Source organism: Pinus tabuliformis, chromosome 6 (assembly GCF_031772625.1).
Source record: "Pinus tabuliformis cultivar Carrire ecotype Pingquan chromosome 6, CPIR1, whole genome shotgun sequence".
NCBI lineage: Eukaryota > Viridiplantae > Streptophyta > Pinopsida > Pinales > Pinaceae > Pinus > Pinus tabuliformis.
The window spans coordinates 1,606,502,516-1,606,516,902 of record NC_142292.1 but is presented as its reverse complement, the minus strand read 5'-3'; positions in this window follow the sequence as shown (position 1 = coordinate 1,606,516,902).

The following is a 14,387-nucleotide window of genomic DNA, read 5'->3' as shown; positions in this document are numbered from 1 at the left end:
TCAAGATATTGACATCATACCTCAGAACCAAGAGGTCACCCCACCAACTTCACCAGATCCAGAAGCGGAGCAAGTCGTAAGCGATCAAGGAGACACATAAATCCTTGAAGACAATTTGGAAGCAGAGATGCACAACATATCTTTTGACGAGTCACAACATAGAGTTATGCTGTCGCACAAAATGCGTACTCTCGATGTCCATGTATCTCCTACGCAGTTTGAAGAAAGAGTGATTGTGTCCGATATGCATAGACATTCAGCTGCATTTGCTGATGCTACCAAATCATATTCCAAAGCCACCATCTCGAGTGTTAGATTCTTGACAGCTGAGAACGAGTGCATGGCTAAGTAGTTACAAGCGGCCAAGCAAGGAGGAGAGCAGGTTACAGCATCCGCCAAAGCAGAGTTGAGGAAAACAATACTAGATGAAGTAGCGTCTCTCGAGACAGTCATGCGAAAGTTGTACTCCAAATTCGTCACCATGCATAAGTCAGTTTTCCATCTCAACGGTTGTCAACAGCACTGTGCTAGGAGAGCACACATATTTTCAAATATGCACACTGTCATCGATCACATGCAAACATGGACAATGAGGTACAAAGCAACCCCATTTCACTTGCCAAAGATGATGAAGCCAAAGGCGGTAGAGTTGAAGGCACACATCCGGAGTCAGATCCGAAACTATGAGGAACTCCCATAGTTCATCACCAGTTTGCAAGCTTCACATGCACAAGTGTTTAGGAGCATGGATGTCATTGTGTGCATGCATGCAATCCCATACATTGGCACACTCACCAAGGAAAATTCAAAGAACCAAGTCCGACTAGAGCTAGACATGTACTTTGATCAGTTGATGTGCGTAGCCACCAACACAGACTTGGATATTAGCACAGACATAATGCATCAGTATGTTTTTGATCCAGCTGCACTCAAGACTATGATGCGCATGTTATCAGACGAGTTAGACAGAGGTGCCAAATCAGTGTACCCAGATGCAACAGAGGCAAGAGTTCGCTTTCAGAAGGATGTCACCATAGAACACGCGGACACCATAACAGACTACCAAGCTTGGCATCAGTTTGCAACCGTGGATCATCGTGAGGATGTCGAAGAGTTATTCTTCCCACAGTTGTCTGAGTCTTAGTGATGTCTTGCATGGCTTACTCAAGCATATTTTGAATCACATGGGAACGTGTGCAAATTGTAATGTAAACATGTTGTAAAATTGAAAGACCAAGTGTTGATAGTAGAATGTAACAGTCATGTAGTAGTGGAAGAGTCATGAAGGTAGGTGAAGAGTCACAAAGGGGAATATCAAGGGTCACCCTACACTTTGCTAATTATAGAACATCATAACTCATTGTACAGGCTTTTGGGATCCAAGCTTCCTATAGGTGTAACTTAGAGAATGCTTGGAGTGTATTATAACGAGCCTTGGCTTCTCCACAGTGCAGAGCTAGTACATCTCTTTGGAGGAGCAATCGGCACTGACTGTAATGTTCCGCTATCGGGGCTAGTGGAAGTCATGGTTGTATGTATGATTGGATCTTTCACTCTTTTAAAATAACAGAGCCAACATGTTTCATGCATATGTTTTTATTGTAGTTCGACTATCTTGGTTACTTTAATGATGTATGTAGTTGCTATTGACGCATGTATGCATGGACTATTTCGTATAGGTTTGTATGAATCTTATCGAAGCGTGTTTTTTATATAACCCATCACGTTGGATCGTCGGCTATCCTACTTTCCATCTCGTGATGTCTTTCTGCTCGTGTGTTCCCTTTCAAGATGCGTGTTATCATAGGTTTCTGAGGGGTGCACTCACTCCCCTTCTGTGTGTTAGAGCCTTTCATGCACCTTCCTTGACTTTTTGCAAGGTCACAACCTTGCTACCAACAAGGACATCTTACTTACCTCTACGTGCAACTGCAGTCAAGGCAATACCGTACTACCCACTGATGGGACTCCTACTCCAAACGATCTGAGGTCTAGTTGGGACTTCTTACCGGGGAGATCCCCTGACATGTTGGCGGGTCCAGCACTGTCAACAGAACTCAAGAAAGAAACATCCCTTAAAAAAAATTAAGGGACCATAACTTTGTGCTAAAAGCTCATAATTGAGTAGAAATACAATCATTGGAAATCTCTCGATGAGTAAAATGTCTCAATGAACTCAAAAGTCACCTTATATTAATGTTTAAGAGAAAAAATGTATGTTCAACCTCCTTAATCCTACTTAGAAAACTAGGTATGTAGCAAGTAACTAATGTTTGGATGAGTGAATAAAGGTTGCTAATTAAGTTATGATAGATTTTTCCACCTTAAAAAGTATTATAAATTTTAATAAATATCAATCCATCAAATTGTATTGAAATCAATTTAAAATTATATTAATTAAAAAATATGATCCACAAAATATATAATTCCAATATATCATCACTAATATTACAATTATAAGAGAATATTACCCCTTATTACCATATTAGTTAATTGATTGTAATTTTTTTTTAACTTTCTCTTCTTTACACAAGAAAAATAAATAAAAGAAAATATCAATATATCTTTCATATACTTGTAGAAAAAATGCAGCTATTAAATCTAATACATTGAAAAATATATTTATAATTGTTTTTAACATAAAAATACATTTAAATAATATATTCAGGTTTATATGCATGTTTATTTTGGAACAAGGTTTTCAAAATTTTAGTTTTATTAAGTGGATGGTAGGATTCAAGATCTACGGAATATTCTTAGTAATACTCCCAAATTAAAGATTGAGATTTATTTTCAAAGTAGTTATGTCATTTTTCCCTTTTTAATTAATTTGATTAATTAAAAAAACGTTTTATGAGTAAGTGCCATATGAAATGAGTTGTGGTTTTTTTAGGCATGTGGTATTGATAACCCATTGTATTGGCCCAATGATATTGTAACAAATCAAAATTACATATTAAAAATCTCCATAATAAAGTGGAGGTGAATCTACATAGTTAAGAATCTTGTTATATATTTCTTAAATGTATATGTATCTACATACATATTAATTTTTTTCAAAATCAATAATATTAATAATAATAGTAAAGTCATAATTTAGTTAATTTTTATGATTTTTTAAATTTTGACAATGTTGTTATGCATAATGAAGTAAGAGTTTAAATGCTTATCATGAATTATGGATTAATGCTTATAGGTGTTTACTAGTCATTTGATTTATATGGCTGCATTAGTAATTACATCTATAGGCATGTCTATTTTGAAATAAGACTTCCATATTTTTAATAATTATCAAAAAAAAGCTATTGGGTGTATGGTAGAGATTTATTCTCTAAACATTATATTCTTGAATATTCTTAGTAATATTTACAAATCGAACGTTGAGATTTATCTAAAAAGTAGTAAGGTCATTTCTTCTCATTTAATTAAATAAATTATCATATAAACCTATGAAATTTGAAATATTTAAACATGTGATATCACTAAATCATAATATTAATCCATAATATGATAACAAACATAAATATTTGCTTTTTTGGAGAAGAAGCCGAGGAGGCCACCACCGCCATTCCAACTGCCTCCAACATTCAACACCAACTCACCCTCACCCTCACGCCTCCAATCGAGTTGTCAGCCTTCACGACTATCGGCTTTCCGGGCAACAGGGAATCCAAATTTCGAACCATAAACCTCTCGTTCCTAGTAACCCTTCCACTACTTCGTTGACCGCCTATACCCTTTCTCATTCTTGATGTCGGAAGTCCAAAACTGCTTAATTGGCCTCTGCCAGCAGTATATTGTTTGCCATTCGCTTCTCCATTGGCCTCGCCTGGCTTCAACTCAGTATAGCACTGGGGCTCAGGTTGGACTTTATTGCTTATGCTCCATGCCTCTAGGGGTTTCGACCCTTCGACTCCGCCTGAAACATCAATTTCTATTTCTGTAGAAGTGCACCCCAAGGTTGCTCCCTTGAATTTACACTCTGCAATGGATTGACTTCTAGAAAATGGTAAGGAGTGAAATAAATCATTTCCCTTCATTTTCCCACCCCTTCTGCAACTGCTTGAAAATGACCATGCAAAGTTCATGGAAGAAGGTTGTGACTAATCAACTACCTTACATGATGTTCGTTTGTTCTCTGCACAAACATTTTCCTTCTTTCTCAGCTTAAACAACATTTCATTCCACTTATTAGGACGCTTATCACCTGAGGATTTGGGAGCAGTGTTTCCCCAACAACTTCTTGTTATCTTTGAAGAAGAGGAGTTGAGTCGAACTCGTGACAAACAACTTAAGCTTTCAAGACTGACAAGATGAGCTATAGTTATAGGTTGGGCTTCAACAGGACCATGAATTAGAGGCAACATTTTTCCATCCACAAACAATTCATTGGCAGTAGCTTGATGAGTTTCACCTAAGATTGATTTCTGGCCATTAACACAAAATTCAAAGTCTGTGTCGCAATCAATATTTGCCACATCTTCTCTTTTGTGTATCTACGGTGAAATTATGCCCATCTACGAGAGATACAGAGAGAATGAAATTCTAGGGCTCAATGAGTCATTTATATTCCTTTCAGTCTCTGTCTACCAGAAATCGAAAGTACACGAAATTTGAGGACTCTGTTGATCGCTTTGTTGGGTGTTGAGCCTGATTATCTTCTGTATTAGGTATTATTCAATGAGACATTCGCTCAGTCTGAATCGACAAGTCGCATATGACAAGTAATTTCAGACGTCGTCATCTGACAATTGAATATTGTGACTCGCAGAAGTATCTATGTAGATTTGCGTATTCGGAAGGACTGCATGGAGTACCTGTATGGGCGACAAGTGCAAATCAAAGAGCAGACGAGCCAAACCAAAAACCGCATTAACCTGCGGCCTTGGGATACTGAGCGGAAGTAAACGCAAAATAAGAAATTGTAAAATTGCTGTAATAAAAGTCAACTCGCATCACTAGCGGAGATCTCTTAAAGTTATGGAAGTTATGTTTATTTCATGAATATAGGCTAAAGCAACCAACGATAAAATTTAAAGTCTAGTAGATTGTCTATGCTAGTAGGTATGGTTGTATCTCTTCAATTTATATAAAATACATGTACTAGAGTTTCGTCATGGAACATAGTATGAATCGTGAACACGTGTACGTATATCTGTGTCACTCTTGTTCTATGCATTTTCTGTGTTTATATTTCTGCAATATTTTATGTGTTCCATTGCTCTGTAATATATAATTTTCTAACAAATGGTATCAGAGCCGAAGGTCTATTTGGTTGATAAACTCGTAGGAGAAAAGGGTTCCTGGTTCAAGTGGGAGCAATGGCAGAAGATGGTAGGTTTAGGGTTGAAAAATTTAATGGCCAAAACTTCCAGCTGTGGAAGATGCAGATGGAAGATTATCTGTATCAGAGAGATTTGTACCAACCATTGAGCGAAAAGGAAAGAAGCCGACGAGTATGACAAACACAGAATGGGATATTCTCGACAGAAAGGCACTTGGAACAATACGGCTGTGCCTAGCAGCGTCGGTAGCGTTTAATATTTTAAAGGAAACGACAACAGAAGGTTTAATGTCGACATTGGCCAAACTATATGAAAAACCCTTGGCCTCAAATAAGGTATTTCCTATGAAGCATTTATTTAATATGAAAATGTCAAAAGGTGGATCTATTGCTGATCATTTAAAAAAAATTAATACAGTTACCAGTCAATTAAGTTCTGTAGGGATAACTTTTGATGATGAAGTTAGGGCTTTGTTATTTCTGTGCTCATTGCCAGAAAGTTGGAATGGTTTAGTTATGGCCATTAGTAACTCTGTCTCTGGATCTAGTACTTTAAAGTTTGATGATGTTGTCGGTGCAATCCTTAGCGAGGAAATGTGATGGAAAATATTCGGTGAGACATTAGGTAATGCTTTGACTGCAGAGACTAGGGGAAGAAAAATGGAAAGAGGAAAGAGCCCTGGATATCGTAGTAAGTCAAGAAAAGGCAGATCCAAGTCTAGATCGGGGATAGTGTGTTGGAAATGCAGGAAGAAAGGACACCTAAAGAAAGACTGCAAGTCTCGGAAGGGAAAAGAAGGAGACGCGCAGCAAGAAAATAATCATGACGCGAATGTAACAGGTGATGTGTTGCTAGATGCTTTGATTCTTTATTTAGAAAATATTATTGATGCCTGGGTGGTAGATTCAGGGGCCTCATTCCATGCCACAGCTGATAGGAAACATTTTCATGATTATGTTCAAGGAGATTTTGGACATGTTCGATTGGGTGATGATAAACCCTATAAAACCATTGGAATGGGTACATTTTTCATAAAACAGTAGAATGGAAATCAATGGCTATTGAAGGAGGTAAGGCATGTTCCAGATCTGAAGAAAAATCTTATTTCAACAGGGCAGTTGGGAGGTGAAGGTTGTGTGACTACTTTTACAGATAAAACTTATCCCTGGTAATAGAAAAAGGAGAAAAGGTTGGTACATTGTATTTATGCAATGGTATTTCTAATTATGTTAATGCTTTAACCTCTACAGGAGAAGATACGACATTGTGGCATCATAGGCTCAAGCACATGAGTGAGAAGGGGATGCAAATTCTTCACTCAAGAAATTTTTTGCTAGGTTTGAAGCATGTTGATTTAAAATTCTGTGAGAATTGTGTTTATGGAAAACAGAAGAGAGTCAGATTCCTTAGTGCTGGGAAAGAAAAGAAGAGCGAAAAATTAGAGCTTGTGCATACAGATGTATGGGGACCTTCTCAGGTATCATCTCTTGGTGGCTCTCGTTATTATGTTACTTTTATTGATGATGCAACCATAAAAACCTGGATTTATGGTATTCGAAATAAATCTTATGTATTTGATACTTTCAAGAAATGGAAAGCTTTGGTTGAAAATGAGATAGGAAAAAGGTTGAAGTGTCTCAAATCAGACAATGGAGGTGAATATTGCAGCAAAGAGTTTGATAGGTACTGTTCAGAGAATGGAATTCATAAAGAGAAGACAGTTCCAAGAACACCACAAGAAAATGATGTGTCAGAAAGAATGAATAGGACAATCATGGAGCATGCATGGTGCATGAGATTGCATGCAGGATTGCCTTTACAATTTTGGGCAGATGATGTAGATATTGTTGTTTATCTAATAAACAGAGGGCCTTCAAGTTCCTTGGATGGTGGTATTCCAGAGGAGGCATGGACAGGTAAAAAGGTGAACTACTCTCTTTTAAAGAATTTTGGTTGTGAAGCCTTTGTCCACATTAATAAAGAAAATAGAACAAAGCTTGAGGCAAAATCAAAGAAATGTACATTTATTGGATATGGTGTTAAGGATTTTGGTTATCGCTTTTATGATTATTAAAAACACAAAATCATTAGGAGAAGAGATGTCATATTCAATGAGAAGGTTTTGTATAAGGATCAGCTGCAGGAAAAGAAACAGGAAAAAGAAAATAGAGAATACACAGTTCTTGACGAGATCACAGAAAAAGTGATGGTGCTTGAAAATCATAATGATCAACATCCAGAACAATAACCACAACAACAACAAGCACCTCAAACACATGAAAGTGGTGTTAGAAGATCTACCAGGATAAGTAGACTCCCTGAACGATACTCTCCTTCATTATATTATGTATTGTTGACTGATTTTGGTGAACCAGAATGTTATGAAGAAGAAGTACGGGTAGAAACCAGGAAGAAGTGGGAGCAAGCCATGAAAGAAGAGATGGACTCCTTAGCACATAAACAGACTTGGGACTTAGTCAGGTTGCCTGTAGGTAAAACAACATTGCAGAATAAATGGGTTTACAAGTTGAAGGAAGAAGATGGAGGTAGAAAAAGGTATAAAGCTAGACTTGTGGTGAAAGGGTTTGCACAGAAAAAGGGTATAGACTTTGATGAGATATTTTCTCCTATTGTTAAAATGACTTTAATAAGAACTATTTTAAGTCTAGTAGCAGCTAAAGATTTTCATCTTGAGCAGTTAGATGTAAAGACAACCTTTCTCCATGGGGATTTTGAGGAAGAGATATATATGCAGCAACCACAAGGATATGAGGTAAAAGAGAAGGAGAAACTAGTGTGCAGGTTGAAGAAGAGCTTGTATGGCTTAAAACAGGCTCCAAGGCAGTGGTATCTCAAATTTGACAGGTTTATGTCTGAACAAGGTAATACTAGATGTCACTCTGATCATTGTGTTTATCTCAAAAGGAAAAATGATGGCAACTATATTATATTGTTATTGTATGCAGATGACATGCTTGTTGCAAGTTCTAACATGCAGGAAATAAATGTGCTCAAAATAAAATTGGTGAACTCATTTGCAATGAAGGATTTGGGTGCTGCAAAACAAATCCTTGGTATGAGAATAACTAGAGACAGAAAGAATCGCAAATTAACATTGTCTTAAAGTGAGTACTTAGAAAAGGTGTTGAAAAGGTTTAATATGCAGAATGCAAAACCGGTTAGTATGCCTTTATTGTTTTGAGGCTTCTGCAATCAGTGCTTTGTGTGTTGTTTTCTTCTAGAGGAGTATACCTTTGGCTAGCCATTTCAAATTAAGTAAGGTGGAGTGTCCTAAGACTCAGGAAGAAATGGCTCATATGTCTAAAGTTCCATATGCATCAGCAATTGGAAGCTTAATGTATGCAATGGTCTGCATAAGGCCTGATATTGTACATGCAGTGGGAGTTGTAAGAAGGTACATGAACAATCCAGGAAAAGAACATTGGATGGCGATGAAGTGGATTCTCAGGTATTTTAGAGGTACCACAAATCAAGCATTATGCTTTGGTGGTTCAAACATTGCTCTACAAGGATATGTTGATGCAGATATAGCGGGTGATAGAGATAATAGGAGGAGCACACCAAGGTATGTGTTTACTATAAGTGGAACAGCTGTCAGTTGGGTCTCAAAACTGCAAATTGTTGTTGCACTCTCAACAACAGAAGTAGAGTATGTTGCTGCTACAGAGGCTAGTAAAGAAATGATTTGGTTACAAAGGTTTCTGGATGAATTGGGTAAGAAGCAGGAGTTGGGCAGGCTATATAGTGACATCCAAAGTGCCATACATCTTGAAAAGAACTCTGCATTTCATTCCAAAACTAAACATATACAGCTCAAGTACCATTTCATACGGTCAGCGTTGGAAGATGGACAGTTGAAGCCGGAAAAGATACACACTAGCCAGAATCTTGCATATATGTTAACAAAAGTTGTAACCAGGGAGAAACTGAGAATCTGCTCAGTTTCAATTGTTCTTCACGTATGATGAAGAATATGAGAAACAACCAAGTCCAAAGTGGAGTCATTATCCAACAAATGAAGTAGCGGTGGAGTTGCTAGAATCAGTCTCCAAGTGGGATATTGTTGGGTGTGGAGCCTGATGATCTTCTGTATTCAAACGTATCGCCGCATTGGACCCCAGTTCGTAATGGGGCGGCAACGCCGCCCGTAAAATATTCATTGCAAGGGAGGTCCAGGGGGGGGCGGTTGTGACCTTTGGGACCCCTCCCCCCCCAGCAGGGGGATCGCTACCCCCGAAGCTAAAAATAGATGTAAAATTTCCTTGTAAAATGTTGTAATTTCGTAGTCAATCTGGGCCGTTCATTAGGCGGAGATATGACAATAGAAGTTATGTTTAATTTAGGGTTTTTTGCCCTAGAAGGCATCCCCTCACTATATGAGGGAATTGTATTACGTCTATGTAGATCTGTATTCTGAGTGAGAAAGAGAGAGGAGATTGTGTGAGAGCGAAGAGGGAATTATAGCGGATCTACTGTAGGTTGTATCTCTTCAGTTTGTTGGATAATATAAAAGGAAGGACTAGCTGTTTCTCCGTGGACGTAGCCCAAACTGGGTGAACCACGTATATCTGTGTCTCTCTTGTTCTATGTGTTTTCTATGTTTATATTTCTGCAATATTTTATGTGTTCTATTGCTCTGTAATATATAATTTTCGAACACGCTTCCAATCTCCAAGGAGGCTTCCATTGCGCTTTTAACTGATCACAATTCTTCAAACCCCGCTCCCAGCGAATTGACACTTCATACATATGAATGAGTTAAAAAGCAAGCATATGCTAACTACATAAATAGGCATCTTGATCTCGTACAACAGGAACCTTCTTGCTTTAGATAGTGTATAAAACGCAGTAGATTGATAAAATTCTTCCACGAGACATTATTAGTTCTGAGAGATCCTACACTACAATAAACAAATTATTCTTATGAATCAAATGGTTGAGGCCAAAGAAGAACGAACGTGTGCATGTTTGTCCAAAAGACTTTAATTGAAATCAACGGTTACATGGGACTTCATAGGTTGATGCTTCCAAACCTGTCAAATAAGAAGAGATCGAATGAATATTCAGTTCCTGGTCAAATAAGAAGAGATCGAATGAATATTCAGTTCCCTATAGAGTGGAATTGCAACGAAATAAACTGCAAGGATGTTTTGACTAAGAGAAAAAAGTATGAAGAGCTAGAAGATCCTTGTGCCCGCTTACCTGTGAGTATTGGGGATTTCATGCACAAGAGGCCTGCAGCAGGTCGAGCATTACTGTTAACAATTTGCAGAGATCTTGAACAAAAAATTTGAACACAATAAAGGGCTTGGCCACTAGGCTTAACAGTGTCCTCTGTGAGGATTGGCTTGATTATTATCAGAATTCGCTCGTTAATTTTTCCAGTGTAAATCTCCTCGTTAGATGGTGAATTACTATGTTTCACATATTTCGTTGGGATGGTTGTGGACTGTTTCTTCTAGGGTAGGTCTTGTGGATGAAGCTACTATTCGTTTCAGATTTCACAAGTGGGCATAAATTACTCTTCTTTGAAGCGGCATAAACACTATTCGGGAACACACTCCTCTCAGAAGGTATGTCTCTTCATCTCTGAGGATACAAATAACGGTTGTGGTATTATTTGTGTGGGTTGATATATACGTAGCTATTCATGGTTTTGTCTTCTCTTTGGCTTTCTGGCATTGCTTTCTGAGTATGAATTATTGGTTTTGATACAGTTTCATATGGCATTCATACTCTTCCGCTAGGCACTTTCATTCACTCTGACCATATGTTTCCTAGTTTCGAACCTATCTGGGACTTCTATACTACCCTTTCTTCTGGGTTGTTCACTAACCTTCACATAAACTCTATCATCCCGTCCTGGCACCAATGGACAAACCCCATAATTATTACTAGACCTTGCAAGCATTTTATTTTTCGTAACTGCAACCTTTGGTTGAATTGCTTCGGTTGTTACTATTGTTGTGATTTGGGTATATAGATATTTTTTGCAGTCTATTGTTTCATGATATCTCTCCGGTTTTGTTTAATATAACATCTGTTTTGTCAGCCCACTATATATTGGGGTACCCTCCTGTTAAATTCATAATTGTTGGTTTTCGTTATTGGCGACTACTCATGTGCTTGGATCTATAAAGGCTTCCTTCACTGCATAGTTTTCCTTGCCCTAGCTGGTTTTTTTTTTTCTCTACATTCGACATTTCGGCGTTGCCTGCCTCCCTCTGGTATGTTTTTTTCCGATTGTCGAATCTCAGCCCTTTCCAACGACTGTTTCATTTCTCGGACGGTTGGTGGCATCATTTCCTCCTGACAGCACATCCAATTAAGGCAACGCATCATCCAGATGCTATTCCATGTGACCTTTTACCTATAGTTCACGCCATATCTGTTTGATTATTCCTTTTGTCAGTCGCCTTTACACTTTCCTATTTTGGATGTCCATCTAACGACATTCGCATCTTTCGAGGGTGATTTAATAAATTCCTCACACGCTCACTCTCCCTCATTTTTTTTATTTTTTTTTGGGATCCCGAGGTACGATGGGTTTTATTTGGGTCAGGCTTTCTCGTTTGCCCTTTCTACTTCCCTACCCCTCATAATTTCCTTTTCAGTGGGGTCCTAATTTTAAACATTGTCCCTTCCTTGACCTCCCGTACCATGGCGAATATGGAATCTGATGTGTTTGCCAACGTGACTCTTATCTGTGCAACCATGGATGTTGAGTCTCTGCGTATTGGCAATTCTACCCACGTCCGTCGTAGTGGCCCACACTCCCTTGACGCTTGGCACACTATCCTTGGGGATGACAGGGTGCCAAATGTCTCTCATTCGCCTCCTTTGCCGCTGGGTGGTGGGCATGTATTACATGGACGACGTTCCAAACATCGTTCAATCAAAACCATTCCACCACCTCCGGATTTGGCCTTGGATAACGTTGTTTTGTTGGATCATATTATCAGCCTTTAGAAACAGGGACTCGTCATCAGATGGTATTTTTTGGATATGGAAGAATTTGAGATGCGAATTTCAATTGAAAAGAAATGGAAAACGATGCTTGGATACTTTCCAACCATTGTTAGACTACTAAAAGGCTGGTATAGCTTTCATTTCCTCAGTCAGGAGGACTTGGAGAAAATCAAGGCAATTCCATGGACACAGGATAAGAGCTTCCTGACTCTTCATAAATGGTATACCAGGTTTAATCCTCTACATAACACCCCAACAAACAAGCTCGTCTAGGTCAAATTACCTAGGTTTCCAATAGAGTTGTGGACCAAACAGGCTTTAATTGATATTGGTAATGCCATCAGCAAATTTGTATTTGTTGACCCGCACTGTCTGGGGGCACCAGACAAAAGAGTTGCCTGGATTCTCATTGAAAAGGAGTATCATGGGGGTTTTCCAGATCACATAGAACTACACTGGTGTGACAACAAACTTCATCAAAGGCTGGACTACTGGGGGGTTCCCTTCTGTTGCACTGACTGTCACCGTACTGGTCATCTGCGGGTTCATTGTCCTCTTCGACCGGGTGGTCGTTTGCATGGTATGAGATGTTACGATGGCCCCAAGGTGTCCCGCTCTGGTATGGGTCGATCAAGTTACAGTGGAAATCAGGGTGCTCCACATTCGCAGCATTTGCAGCAGACAGGGTATGCCTCAGGGCCCAAATTTTAACAAACCTCATGCATTTGGCTCTTCTATACATGTTTCATCTCCTATTTATGTTCTATCTTCCCCGAATACCTCTGCCAAATCATATTTTCTGCTTACTGATAACCCTGCCCCCTTCAAATTTCAACCCCCTTTGGAACCGACCCCTTGTCAAGAAATACTTGCCCCGTTTTCTGCACCACATCCCTATCATGACATCCCATCCACCTCACATATTTCATATGTTCCCTCTCCATTACCACTCCGTCATCATTTAAAGGATAAAGGTCCTAGACTTAGCGTCACACCTCCTAATTCGCCTTTAGCCTCACCCTCGAACTTTGTCGAAAGTGACCTGGACTTCCTTTTACAAAGGAAGACTTTGGATTTAGGTACTCTCACCATCCATAAATCGATGGGTTCCACCTCTCCCCACATCAACCCTACCTCAGCGGGAAACATTACCGTCCGAAGGAATCAAAACTGAGGTAGCCGACATTTCAGGGGATGACCCAAGAATAACCCTTTATCCTCCCCGATGGATCATTACCTAGTTGATGTACCTATTGCTGACATTCTTCCCTCACGGGCCCTTAGAGCACAGATGCCCAAAAATGATCTCTCATGACTTTTATCATCTCACATAATATCTGGGGTCTGGGGGCTGCCCCTAAATACTTATCTCTCAAACATCTCTTATCCTCTCTGCATCCATAAATCATTCTCATACAAGGAACCATGCATAATGTTCCTCAATCGGTTCTTTATTTTCAGAAAATGTTTCCGACCTGGTACATATCTATTACTGTTGTTGCGGGTCTCTCCGGTGGTCTGGTGGCTTTATGGGATCCTAGATGGATCAAAATAAAGGCCTACAAGTGTTTTGTTGGTATATTGCATGAAGGCAACATATGCGACCTGGGTGGCCATGTACACATCCTCAACATATATGCACCATATAGCGATAAATATATCCTCTGGGATAGGGTGATTTATTCTGGGATGTTGGAACTAGAGTCACTCATCATCGCTGGGGACCTAAACTGTACTATTAGATTGGATGAAGTTTGGGGAAGTTGCAAGAAAATTGATCCCCTGGATGGGATGATTCAAGATGCCATTCTTATGCACAGTTTTGTGGATATTTTCCTTGCAAAAATAGCCCCCACTTGGGATAATGGACATATTGGCATGACATATGTTGCTAAGAGATTGGATCGTTTTTTGATTCATGAACAGCTGCTGGGCTGGCTTGGTGATGTCCGCATTGATATTATCGGCAATTTTATATCTGATCATAGACCTATCACTCTGCAATGGAGGAAAATGGACATTCGAACGGGCTTTCCTTTCAAATTCAACAGAACCTGGCTGGAAGATCCGAATTTTAACAAACTGGTGCTGGATACTTGGGGTCGTGATTGT